Source organism: Ranitomeya imitator, chromosome 1, assembly GCF_032444005.1.
Source record: "Ranitomeya imitator isolate aRanImi1 chromosome 1, aRanImi1.pri, whole genome shotgun sequence".
Taxonomy (NCBI): Eukaryota; Metazoa; Chordata; class Amphibia; order Anura; family Dendrobatidae; genus Ranitomeya; species Ranitomeya imitator.
The window spans coordinates 1,247,452,577-1,247,466,865 of record NC_091282.1 but is presented as its reverse complement, the minus strand read 5'-3'; positions in this window follow the sequence as shown (position 1 = coordinate 1,247,466,865).

Here is a 14,289-nt window from a genome sequence, read left to right as displayed (position 1 = left end):
GCCTGGTCAGTGTAGTAGTAGTGGAAAGAACGGGCCGCAGACAGGCTTCGAAGGCCTAACATAACAAAAATTGGGATGTAGGCAATTTACAATTGGTTCCAGGGGAACACGGACAGCAGTAGACAGGTCAGTGGAGGCCTAGTGGAAGGAGGGACCGCAGACAGGCTTCGAAGCCCTAACATAATAAATTGGGCTGGCTGTAGGCAATTTAAAATTGGTTCCAAGGGAACACGGGCAGCAGTGGCCTGGTCAGTGTAGTAGTAGTGGAAAGAACGGGCCGCAGACAGGCTTCGAAGGCCTAACATAACAAAAATTGGGCTGTAGGCAATTTAAAATTGGTTCCAGGGGAACACGGGCAGCAGTAGACAGGTCAGTGGAGGCCTAGTGGAAGGAGGGACCGCAGACAGGCTTCGAAGCCCTAACATAATAAATTGGGCTTGCTGTCGGCAATTTTAAATTGGTTCCAGGGGAACACGGGCAGCAGTGGCCTGGTCAGTGTAGTAGTAGTGGAAAGAACGGGCCGCAGACAGGCTTCGAAGGCCTAACATAACAAAAATTGGGATGTAGGCAATTTACAATTGGTTCCAGGGGAACACGGACAGCAGTAGACAGGTCAGTGGAGGCCTAGTGGAAGGAGGGACCGCAGACAGGCTTCGAAGCCCTAACATAATAAATTGGGCTGGCTGTAGGCAATTTAAAATTGGTTCCAAGGGAACACGGGCAGCAGTGGCCTGGTCAGTGTAGTAGTAGTGGAAAGAACGGGCCGCAGACAGGCTTCGAAGGCCTAACATAACAAAAATTGGGCTGTAGGCAATTTAAAATTGGTTCCAGGGGAACACGGGCAGCAGTAGACAGGTCAGTGGAGGCCTAGTGGAAGGAGGGACCGCAGACAGGCTTCGAAGCCCTAACATAATAAATTGGGCTTGCTGTCGGCAATTTTAAATTGGTTCCAGGGGAACACGGGCGGCAGTAGCCAGGTCAGTGTAGTAGTAGTGGAAAGAACGGGCCGCAGACAGGCTTAGAAGGCCTAACATAACAAAAATTGGGCTGTAGGCAATTTAAAATTGGTTCCAGGGGAACACGGGCAGCAGTAGACAGGTCAGTGGAGGCCTAGTGGAAGGAGGGACCGCAGACAGGCTTCGAAGCCCTAACATAATAAATTGGGCTGGCTGTAGGCAATTTAAAATTGGTTCCAGGGGAACACGGCTGGCAGTAGCCTGGTCAGTGTAGTAGTAGTGGAAAGAACGGGCCGCAGACAGGCTTAGAAGGCCTAACATAACAAAAATTGGGCTGTAGGCAATTTAAAATTGGTTCCAGGGGAACATGGGCAGCAGTAGACAGGTCAGTGGAGGCCTAGTGGAAGGAGGGACCGCAGACAGGCTTCGAAGCCCTAACATAATAAATTGGGCTTGCTTTCGGCAATTTTAAATTGGTTCCAGGGGAACACGGGCGGCAGTAGCCAGGTCAGTGTAGTAGTAGTGGAAAGAACGGGCCGCAGACAGGCTTAGAAGGCCTAACATAACAAAAATTGGGCTGTAGGCAATTTAAAATTGGTTCCAGGGGAACACGGGCAGCAGTAGACAGGTCAGTGGAGGCCTAGTGGAAGGAGGGACCGCAGACAGGCTTCGAAGCCCTAACATAATAAATTGGGCTGGCTGTAGGCAATTTAAAATTGGTTCCAGGGGAACACGGGCAGCAGTAGACAGGTCAGTGGAGGCCTAGTGGAAGGAGGGACCGCAGACAGGCTTCGAAGGCCTAACATAAGAAAAATGTCAATACAATGGTATTGACAGTGCCAGGCATTGAAGGATGTCAGCGCATAGACTAAACATTGGTGGAGCTGTGAGAGAAAATTTTGCAAGTGGTAGAGCACTGTTTGAGCTGGGGAGGGGACTGTCTTGTGGCCGGCGGTACAGGCCCAGGGCCCCTCATATTACCACGGTGTGTCTGACGTTGGGTGCGCACCACCAACGCCAGACACTTTATTGTACTATGAGGGACCTAGTGGCAGTGCCGTCGACCAAAAGCGGGCACACCCACCTCCTCAGACAAACAGTACTCTCACGGGTGCTGGCGCCAAGTGGCGATACCACGGCCCCGTGTGGGGACTTTGGCCATTTAGGGAGGTGTTAACATGTCGGATGCTGGACAATCAGGTGCTGCAAATTACGAGATTACATAGTAACATAGTAACATAGTAACATAGTTAGTAAGGCCGAAAAAAGACATTTGTCCATCCAGTTCAGCCTATATTCCATCATAATAAATACCCAGATCTACGTCCTTCTACAGAACCTAATAATTGTATGATACAATATTGTTCTGCTCCAGGAAGACATCCAGGCCTCTCTTGAACCCCTCGACTGAGTTCGCCATCACCACCTCCTCAGGCAAGCAATTCCAGATTCTCACTGCCCTAACAGTAAAGAATCCTCTTCTATGTTGGTGGAAAAACCTTCTCTCCTCCAGACGCAAAGAATGCCCCCTTGTGCCCGTCACCTTCCTTGGTATAAACAGATCCTCAGCGAGATATTTGTATTGTCCCCTTATATACTTATACATGGTTATTAGATCGCCCCTCAGTCGTCTTTTTTCTAGACTAAATAATCCTAATTTCGCTAATCTATCTGGGTATTGTAGTTCTCCCATCCCTTTTATTAATTTTGTTGCCCTCCTTTGTACTCTCTCTAGTTCCATTATATCCTTCCTGAGCACCGGTGCCCAAAACTGGACACAGTACTCCATGTGCGGTCTAACTAGGGATTTGTACAGAGGCAGTATAATGCTCTCATCATGTGTATCCAGACCTCTTTTAATGCACCCCATGATCCTGTTTGCCTTGGCAGCTGCTGCCTGGCACTGGCTGCTCCAGGTAAGTTTATCATTAACTAGGATCCCCAAGTCCTTCTCCCTGTCAGATTTACCCAGTGGTTTCCCGTTCAGTGTGTAATGGTGATATTGATTCCCTCTTCCCATGTGTATAACCTTACATTTATCATTGTTAAACCTCATCTGCCACCTTTCAGCCCAAGTTTCCAACTTATCCAGATCCATCTGTAGCAGAATACTATCTTCTCTTGTATTAACTGCTTTACATAGTTTTGTATCATCTGCAAATATCGATATTTTACTGTGTAAACCTTCTACCAGATCATTAATGAATATGTTGAAGAGAACAGGTCCCAATACTGACCCCTGCGGTACCCCACTGGTCACAGCGACCCAGTTAGAGACTATACCATTTATAACCACCCTCTGCTTTCTATCACTAAGCCAGTTACTAACCCATTTACACACATTTTCCCCCAGACCAAGCATTCTCATTTTGTGTACCAACCTCTTGTGCGGCACGGTATCAAACGCTTTGGAAAAATTGGAAGAGATTGGAAAAGTCGTTCAGAATAGTCCACAGGCAAGACCTTTACATAGGAAAGCTAGGTGTCAGCCGGGCAAGGTGGGGCAAAAGATTTCGAAATCCAGTTGTGGTTCATTTTAATGAAGGTTAGATCATCTACATTTTGGGTAGCCAGACGAGTCCTTTTTTCTGTTAGTATTGAACCTGCAGCACTGAATACTCTTTCTGATAGGACACTAGCTGCCGGGCAAGCAAGCTCCTGCAATGCATATTCTGCCAATTCTGGCCAGGTGTCTAATTTTGATGCCCAGTAATCAAATGGGAATGACGGTTGAGGGAGAACGTCGATAAGGGATGAAAAATAGTTAGTAACCATACTGGACAAATGTTGTCTCCTGTCACTTTGAATTGATGCTGCAGTACCTGTCCTGTCTGCGGTCATAGCAAAATCACTCCACAACCTGGTCAGAAAACCCCTCTGGCCAACGCCACTTCTGATTTCTGCCCCACTAACACCTCTGGTCTGCTGGCCCCTGCAGCTCGTGTGAGAACGATCACGGGCGCTGTGTGCAGGGAATGCCAGAAGCAAACGGTCAACAAGAGTTGATTGTTTGGTTGCTAATATTAGTTCCAAGTTCTCATGTGGCATTAAATTTTGCAATTTGCCTTTATAGCGAGGATCAAGGAGGCAGGCCAACCAGTAATCGTCATCGTTCATCATTTTTGTTATGCGTGTGTCCCTTTTGAGGATACGTAAGGCATAATCCGCCATGTGGCCCAAAGTTCCAGTTCTCAAATCTGTGGTTGTGCTTGGTTGAGGGGCAGTTTCAGGCAAATCCACGTCACTTGTGTCCCTCCAAAAACCAGAACCCAGCCTTGCCGCGCCAACAATTTCCACTGGCCCCGAAAAAGCTTCCTCATTAAAAATATAATCATTCCCATCATCCTCCTCGTCCTGCTTCTCCTGTTCGCCCGCTACCTCGTCCTGTACACTGCCCTGGCCAGACAATGGCTGACTGTCATCAAGGCTTTCCTCTTTCCTGATCCTTTATGTGCGTCAAACTTTGCATCGGCAGACGCATTAGGGGGATGCTCATGCTTATTATGGCGTTGTCTGCACTAACCAGCCGTGTGCATTCCTCAAAACACTGAAGGACTTGACACATGTCTTGAATCTTCGACCACTGCACACCTGACAACTCCATGTCTGCCATCCTACTGCCTGCCCGTGTATGTGTATCCTCCCACAAAAACATAACAGCCCGCCTTTGTTCACACAGTCTCTGAAGCATGTGCAGTGTTGAGTTCCACCTTGTTGCAACGTCTATGATTAGGCGATGCTGGGGAAGGTTCAAAGAACGCTGATAGGTCTGCATACGGCTGGAGTGTACGGGCGAACGGCGGATATGTGAGCAAAGTCCACGCACTTTGAGGAGCAGGTCGGATAACCCCGGATAACTTTTCAGGAAGCACTGCACCACCAGGTTTAAGGTGTGAGCCAGGCAAGGAATGTGTTTCAGTTGGGAAAGGGAGATGGCAGCCATGAAATTCCTTCCGTTATCACTCACTACCTTGCCTGCCTCAAGATCTACAGTGCCCAGCCACGACTGCGTTTCTTTCTGCAAGAACTCAGACAGAACTTCAGCGGTGTGTCTGTTGTCGCCCAAACACTTCATAGCCAATACAGCCTGCTGACGTTTGCCAGTAGCTGCCCCATAATGGGAGACCTGGTGTGCAACAGTGGCAGCTGCGGATGGAGTGGTTGTGCGACTGCGGTCTGTGGACGAGGTCTCGCTTCTGCAGGAGGACGAGGAGGAGGAGGAGGGGGTGCGAACGGCTACAGCCAACTGTTTCCTAGACCGTGGGCTAGGCAGAACTGTCCCAAACTTGCTGTCCCCTGTGGACCCTGCATCCACCACATTTACCCAGTGTACCGTGATGGACACGTAACGTCCCTGGCCATGCCTACTGGTCCATGCATCTGTTGTCAGGTGCACATTTGTGCTCACAGATTGCCTGAGTGCATGGACGATGCGCTCTTTAACATGCTGGTGGAGGGCTGGGATGGCTTTTCTGGAAAAAAAGTGTCGACTGGGTAGCTCGTAGCGTGGTACAGCGTAATCCATCAGGGCTTTGAAAGCTTTGCTTTCAACTAACCGGTAGGGCATCATCTCTAACGAGATTAGTCTAGCTATGTGGGCGTTCAAACCCTGTGTACGCGGATGCGAGGCTAAGTACTTCCTTTTTCTAACCATAGTCTCATGTAGGGTGAGCTGGACTGGAGAGCTGGAGATCGTGGAACTAGCGGGGGTGCCGGTGGACATGGCAGACTGAGAGACGGTGGGAGATGGTATTGTTGCCGCCGGTGCCCTAGATGCAGTGTTTCCTACTACGAAACTGGTGATTCCCTGACCCTGACTGCTTTGGCCTGGCAAAGAAACCTGCACAGATACTGCAGGTGGTGCAGAAAATGGTGGCCCTACACTACCGGAAGGGATGTTGCGTTGATGACTAGCTTCATTGGCCGAGGGTGCTACAACCTTAAGGGACGTTTGGTAGTTAGTCCAAGCTTGCAAATGCATGGTGGTTAAATGTCTATGCATGCAACTTGTATTGAGACTTTTCAGATTCTGCCCTCTGCTTAAGGTAGTTGAACATTTTTGACAGATGACTTTGCGCTGATCAATTGGATGTTGTTTAAAAAAATGCCAGACTGCACTCTTTCTAGCATCGGATACCTTTTCAGGCATTGCAGACTGAGCTTTAACCGGATGGCCATGCTGTCCTCCAACAGGTTTTGACTTTGCCACGCGTTTTGGGCAAGATACGGGCCCGGCAGATGGAACCTGTTGCGATGTTGATGCCTGCTGCGGCCCCTCCTCCTCCGCTTCAGAACTGCTGCCGCCTGCACCCTGTTCCCCCAATGGCTGCCAATCGGGGTCAAGAACTGGGTCATCTATTACCTCTTCTTGTAGCTCGTGTGCAACTTCGTCTGTGTCACCGTGGCGGTCGGTGGTATAGCGTTCGTGATGGGGCAACATAGTCTCATCAGGGTCTGATTCTTGATCAGCACCCTGCGAGGGCAATGTTGTGGTCTGAGTCAAAGGACCAGCATAGTAGTCTGGCTGTGGCTGTGCATCAGTGCACTCCATGTCAGATTCAACTTGTAATGGGCATGGACTGTTAACTGCTTCACTTTCTAAGCCAGGGACGGTATGTGTAAAGAGCTCCATGGAGTAACCCGTTGTGTCGCCTGCTGCATTCTTCTCTGTTGTTGTTTTTGCTGAAGAGGACAAGAAAGCGAACATCCACTAACGACGCGCTGCTTTTACTTTTACCAGTTTCACGAGAGGAGGCAAAAGTGCTAGAGGCTGAGTCAGCAAGATAAGCCAAAACTTGCTCTTGCTGCTCCGGCTTTAAAAGCGGTTTTCCTACTCCCAGAAAAGGGTGCGTTCGAGGCCTTGTGTAGCCAGACGACGAACCTGGCTCCACAGCTCCAGACTTAGGTGCAATATTTTTTTTCCCACGACCACCTGATGCTCCACCACTACCACTACCCTCATTACCAGCTGACAATGAACGCCCCCGGCCACGACCTCTTCCACCAGACTTCCTCATTGTTTTAAAAACGTTACCAAACTAACGGTATTTGTTGCTGTCACACAACTTACACGGTGAGCTATAACTTCAGTATGATTTAGCTACCCCTTTACAGGTGGGTGAGACCACAACGAAAATCAGGCACAATGTTACACACTCTGTTGTTGGTGGCAACAAATGAGAGAGATGCCACACGCAGGACTGTCACTGAAGCGCAAATGTAAATATTAATCTCCCACTGATTTGTTTTGTTTTTTTTAAAAGGGAGACTTTAGAAAAAAAAAAATAATAAAAAAAAATGATTTTTTAAGGAAGAATTTATAAACCAAAAAAAATGAAATGATTGTTTCAGGGAGAATTTAGAAAACAAACAAAAAAAAAATAGGCTTTCTATGGCCCACTGAGTGAGAGAGGACGCACACAGGAGTCAGGAGTGGCACACAAGCCCAGAGGCCAATATTTATCTCCCACTGATTGATTTAGTGATTTTTTCAGGTAGATTTTGGAACCCAAATCAAGCAAAAAAATTAATAGGCTTTCTATGGCCCACAATTGGAGAGAGAGAGATGGCACACCCAGGAGTCAAGACTGGCACACAAGCAAAAAGGGCAATATTAATCTCCCACTGATTTGATTTTTTTTTTTTTTTCAGGGAGACTTTAGAAAAAAAAAATACAAAAAAAATGATTTTTTTCAGGAATAATTTAGAAACCAAATAAAATAAAATGATTTTTTCAGGGAGAATTTAGAAAACAAATAAAACAAAAAATAGGCTTTCTAGGGCCCACTGAGTGAGAGATGACGCACACAGGAGTCAGGAGTGGCACACAAGCCCAAAGGCCAATATTTATCTCCCACTGATTGATTTAGTGATTTTTTCAGGTAGATTTTGGAACCCAAATCAAGCAAAAAAATAAATAGGCTTTCTATGGCCCACAATTGGAGAGAGAGAGAGAGATGGCACACCCAGGAGTCAAGACTGGCACACAAGCAGAAAGGGCAATATTAATCTCCCACTGATTTGATTTTTTTTTTTTTTCAGGGAGACTTTAGAAAAAAAAAATACAAAAAAATGAATTTTTCAGGAAGAATTTATAAACCAAATAAAATGAAATGATTGTTTCAGGGAGAATTTAGAAAACAAATAAAAAAAAATAGGCTTTGTAGGGCCCACTGAGTGAGAGAGGACGCACACAGGAGTCAGGAGTGGCACACAAGCCCAGAGGCCAATGTTTATCTCCCACTGATTGATTTAGTGATTTTTTCAGGTAGATTTTGGAACCCAAATCAAGCAAAAAAATAAATAGGCTTTCTATGGCCCACAATTGGAGAGAGAGAGAGATGGCACACCCAGGAGTCAAGACTGGCACACAAGCAGAAAGGGCAATATTAATCTCCCACTGATTTGATTTTTTTTTTTTTTTCAGGGAGACTTTAGAAAAAAAAAAAAAAAAAATGATTTTTTCAGGAATAATTTAGAAACCAAATAAAATAAAATGATTTTTTCAGGGAGAATTTAGAAAACAAATAAAACAAAAAATAGGCTTTCTAGGGCCCACTGAGTGAGAGATGACGCACACAGGAGTCAGGAGTGGCACACAAGCCCAGAGGCCAATATTTATCTCCCACTGATTGATTTTATGATTTTTTCAGGTAGATTTTGGAACCCAAATCAAGCAAAAAAATTAATAGGCTTTCTATGGCCCACAATTGGAGAGAGAGAGATGGCACACCCAGGAGTCAAGACTGGCACACAAGCAAAAAGGGCAATATTAATCTCCCACTGATTTGATTTTTTTTTTTTTTCAGGGAGACTTTAGAAAAAAAAAATACAAAAAAAATGATTTTTTCAGGAATAATTTAGAAACCAAATAAAATAAAATGATTTTTTCAGGGAGAATTTAGAAAACAAATAAAACAAAAAATAGGCTTTCTAGGGCCCACTGAGTGAGAGATGACGCACACAGGAGTCAGGAGTGGCACACAAGCCCAGAGGCCAATATTTATCTCCCACTGATTGATTTAGAGATTTTTTCAGGTAGATTTTGGAACCCAAATCAAGCAAAAAAATAAATAGGCTTTCTATGGCCCACAATTAGAGAGAGAGAGAGATGGCACACCCAGGAGTCAAGACTGGCACACAAGCAGAAAGGGCAATATTAATCTCCCACTGATTTGATTTTTTTTTTTTTTTTCAGGGAGACTTTAGAAAAAAAAAATACAAAAAAAATGATTTTTTCGGGAATAATTTAGAAACAAAATAAAATAAAATGATTGTTTCAGGGAGAATTTAGAAAACAAATAAAAAAAAAATAGGCTTTGTAGGGCCCACTGAGTGAGAGAGGACGCACACAGGAGTCAGGACTGGCACACAAGCCCAAAGGCACCAAGGACAACATCTGCAAAGAGTTTGTATGTTCTCTCCGTGTTTGCGTGGGTTTCCTCCGGGCACTCCGGTTTCCTCCCACATTCCAAAGACATACTGATAGGGAATTTAGATTGTGAGCCCCATCGGGGACAGTGATGATAATGTGTGAAAAAATGTAAAGCGCTGCGGAATATGTTAGCGCTATATAAAAATAAAGATTATTATTATTATTAAAGGCCAATATTTATCTCCCACTGATTGATTTATTGATTTTTTCAGGTGGAATTTAGAACCCAAATCAACCAAAAAAATAAATAGGCTTTCTATGGCCCACTATTTGTGAGAGAGATGGCACGCTCAGGACTGGCACACAAGCCCAGAGGCCAATATTAATCTCCCACTTTTTTTTTTTTTTCCAGGGAAAATTTATAAACCCAATAAAAAATATAATAAATAGGCTTTCTATGGCCCACTATCTGAGAGAGAGAGATGGCACGCTTAGGACTGGCACACAAGCCCAAAGGCCAATATTAATCTCCCACTGATTGATTTATTGATTTTTTCAGGTAGAATTTAGAACCCAAATCAAGCAAAAAAATTAATAGGCTTTCTATGGCCCACTGAGTGAGTGATGATGCACACAGGAGTCGGGAGTGGCACACAAGCCCTGAGGCCAATATTTTTCTCCCACTGATTGATGTAGTGATTTTTTCAGGTAGATTTTAGAACCCAAATAAAGCAAAAAAATAAATAGGCTTTCTATGGCCCACTGTTATGGCTGGCAATCAGGCAACACAGCGTGCAGTAATCAGCGCACATACAGAGATCTGGCAATAACCCAAAACAATAGGACGAGCTCTGAGACGTGGAATCTCTGTAGACTGCAGTACCTGATCTATCCTCACACAACTGGAAGCAGCAGTGGATTGCGCCTATCCACTACCTATGCAACTCGGCACTGCCTGAGGAGCTGACTAGCCTGAAGATAGAAATACAAGCCTGACTTACCTCAGAGAAATACCCCAAAGGAATAGGCAGCCCCCACATATAATGACTGTTAGCAAGATGAAAAGACAAACGTAGGAATGAAATAGATTCAGCAAAGTGAGGCCCGATATTCTAGACAGAGCGAGGATAGCAAAGAGAACTATGCAGTCTACCAAAAAACCCTAAAACGAAAACCACGCAAAGGGGCAAAAAGACCCACCGTGCCGAACTAACAGCACGGCGGTGCACCCCTTTGCTTCTCAGAGCTTCCAGCAAAAGATAATAACAAGCTGGACAGAAAAAAACAGAAAACAAACTAGAAGCACTTATCTAGCAGAGCAGCAGGCCCAAGGAAAGATGCAGTAGCTCATATCCAACACTGGAACATTGACAAGGAGCAAGGAAGACAGACTCAGGTGGAGCTAAATAGCAAGGCAGCCAACGAGCTCACCAAAACACCTGAGGGAGGAAGCCCAGAGACTGCAATACCACTTGTGACCACAGAAGTGAACTCAGCCACAGAATTCACAACAGTACCCCCCCCTTGAGGAGGGGTCACCGAACCCTCACCAGAACCCCCAGGCCGACCAGGATGAGCCACATGAAAGGCACGAACAAGATCTGGGGCATGGACATCAGAGGCAAAAACCCAGGAATTATCTTCCTGAGCATAACCCTTCCATTTGACCAGATACTGGAGTTTCCGTCTAGAGACACGAGAATCCAAAATCTTCTCCACAATATACTCCAATTCCCCCTCCACCAAAACAGGGGCAGGAGGCTCCACAGATGGAACCATAGGTGCCACGTATCTCCTCAACAACGACCTATGGAATACATTATGTATGGAAAAGGAGTCTGGGAGGGTCAGACGAAAAGACACCGGATTGAGAATCTCAGAAATCCTATACGGACCAATAAAACGAGGTTTAAATTTAGGAGAGGAAACCTTCATAGGTATATGACGAGAAGATAACCAAACCAGATCCCCAACACGAAGTCGGGGTCCCACACGGCGTCTGCGATTAGCGAAAAGCTGAGCCTTCTCCTGGGACAAGGTCAAATTGTCCACTACCTGAGTCCAGATCTGCTGCAACCTGTCCACCACATTATCCACACCAGGACAGTCCGAAGACTCAACCTGTCCTGAAGAGAAACGAGGATGGAACCCAGAATTGCAGAAAAATGGAGAGACCAAGGTAGCCGAGCTGGCCCGATTATTAAGGGCGAACTCAGCCAACGGCAAAAATGACACCCAATCATCCTGGTCAGCGGAAACAAAACATCTCAGATATGTTTCCAAGGTCTGATTGGTTCGTTCGGTCTGGCCATTAGTCTGAGGATGGAAGGCCGAGGAAAAAGATAGGTCAATGCCCATCCTACCACAAAAGGCTCGCCAGAACCTCGAGACAAACTGGGAACCTCTGTCAGAAACAATATTCTCAGGAATGCCATGTAAACGAACCACATGCTGGAAGAACAAAGGCACCAAATCAGAGGAGGAAGGCAATTTAACCAAGGGCACCAGATGGACCATTTTAGAAAAGCGATCACAGACCACCCAAATGACAGACATCTTTTGAGAAACGGGAAGGTCAGAAATGAAATCCATCGAAATATGTGTCCAAGGCCTCTTCGGGACCGGCAAGGGCAAAAGCAACCCACTGGCACGTGAACAGCAGGGCTTAGCCCTAGCACAAATTCCACAGGACTGCACAAAAGCACGCACATCCCGTGACAGAGATGGCCACCAGAAGGATCTAGCAACCAACTCCCTGGTACCAAAGATTCCTGGATGACCGGCCAGCACCGAACAATGAAGTTCAGAGATAACTTTACTAGTCCACCTATCAGGGACGAACAGTTTCTCGGCCGGACAACGATCAGGTTTATTAGCCTGAAATTTCTGCAACACTCTCCGCAAATCAGGGGAGATGGCAGACACAATGACTCCTTCCTTGAGGATACTCGCCGGCTCAGATAACCCCGGAGAGTCGGGCACAAAACTCCTAGACAGAGCATCCGCCTTCACATTTTTAGAGCCCGGAAGGTATGAAATCACAAAATCAAAACGAGCAAAAAACAACGACCAACGGGCCTGTCTAGGATTCAAGCGCTTGGCAGACTCAAGATAAGTAAGGTTCTTATGATCAGTCAAAACCACCACGCGATGCTTAGCACCCTCAAGCCAATGACGCCACTCCTCGAATGCCCACTTCATGGCCAGCAACTCTCGGTTGCCCACATCATAATTACGCTCAGCAGCAGAAAATTTCCTGGAAAAGAAAGCACATGGTTTGAACACTGAGCAACCAGAACCTCTCTGTGACAAAACCGCCCCTGCACCAATCTCAGAAGCATCAACCTCGACCTGGAACGGAAGCGAAACATCAGGTTGACACAACACAGGGGCACAGCAAAAACGACGCTTCAACTCCTGAAAAGCTTCCACGGCAGCAGAAGACCAATTAACCAAATCAGCACCCTTCTTGGTCAAATCGGTCAATGGTCTGGCAATGCTAGAAAAATTACAGATGAAGCGACGATAAAAATTAGCAAAGCCCAGGAATTTCTGCAAACTTTTTAGAGATGTCGGCTGAGTCCAATCCTGGATGGCCTGAACCTTAACCGGATCCATCTCGATAGTAGAAGGGGAAAAGATGAACCCCAAAAATGAAACTTTCTGCACACCGAAGAGACACTTTGATCCCTTCACGAACAAGGAATTAGCACGCAGTACCTGGAAAACCATTCTGACTTGCTTCACATGAGACTCCCAATCATCTGAGAAGATCAAAATGTCATCCAAGTAAACAATCAAGAATTTATCCAGATACTCACGGAAAATGTCATGCATAAAAGACTGAAAAACAGATGGAGCATTGGCAAGTCCGAACGGCATCACCAGATACTCAAAATGACCCTCGGGCGTATTAAATGCCGTTTTCCATTCATCTCCCTGCCTGATTCTCACCAGATTATACGCACCACGAAGATCAATCTTAGTAAACCAACTAGCCCCCTTAATCCGAGCAAACAAGTCAGAAATCAATGGCAAGGGATACTGAAACTTAACAGTGATCTTATTAAGAAGGCGGTAATCAATACACGGTCTTAGCGAACCATCCTTCTTGGCTACAAAAAAGAACCCTGCTCCCAATGGTGACGACGATGGGCGAATATGTCCCTTCTCCAGGGACTCCTTCACATAACTGCGCATAGCGGTGTGTTCAGGTACGGACAAATTAAATAAACGACCCTTAGGGAATTTACTACCAGGAATCAAATCGATAGCACAATCACAATTCCTATGCGGAGGAAGGGCATCAGACTTGGACTCTTCAAATACATCCTGAAAGTCCGACAAGAACTCTGGAATGTCAGAAGGAATGGATGACGAAATAGACAAAAATGGAACATCACCATGTACTCCCTGACAACCCCAGCTGGTTACCGACATAGAGTTCCAATCCAATACTGGATTATGGGTTTGTAGCCATGGCAACCCCAACACGACCACATCATGCAAATTATGCAGTACCAAAAAGCGAATAACTTCCTGATGTGCAGGAGCCATGCACATGGTCAGCTGGGCCCAGTACTGAGGCTTATTCTTGGCCAGAGGTGTAGCATCAATTCCTCTCAACGGAATAGGACACCGCAAAGGCTCCAAGAAAAATCCACAACGTTTAGCATAATCCAAATCCATCAGATTCAGGGCAGCGCCTGAATCCACAAACGCCATGACAGAATATGATGACAAAGAGCACATTAAGGTAATGGACAAAAGGAATTTGGACTGTACAGTACCAATAACGGCAGAGCTATCGAACCGCCTAGTGCGTTTAGGACAATTAGAAATAGCATGAGTAGAATCACCACAATAGAAACACAGTCTGTTCAGACGTCTGTGTTCGTGCCGTTCTACTTTAGTCATAGTCCTGTCGCACTGCATAGGCTCAGGTTTACTCTCAGACAA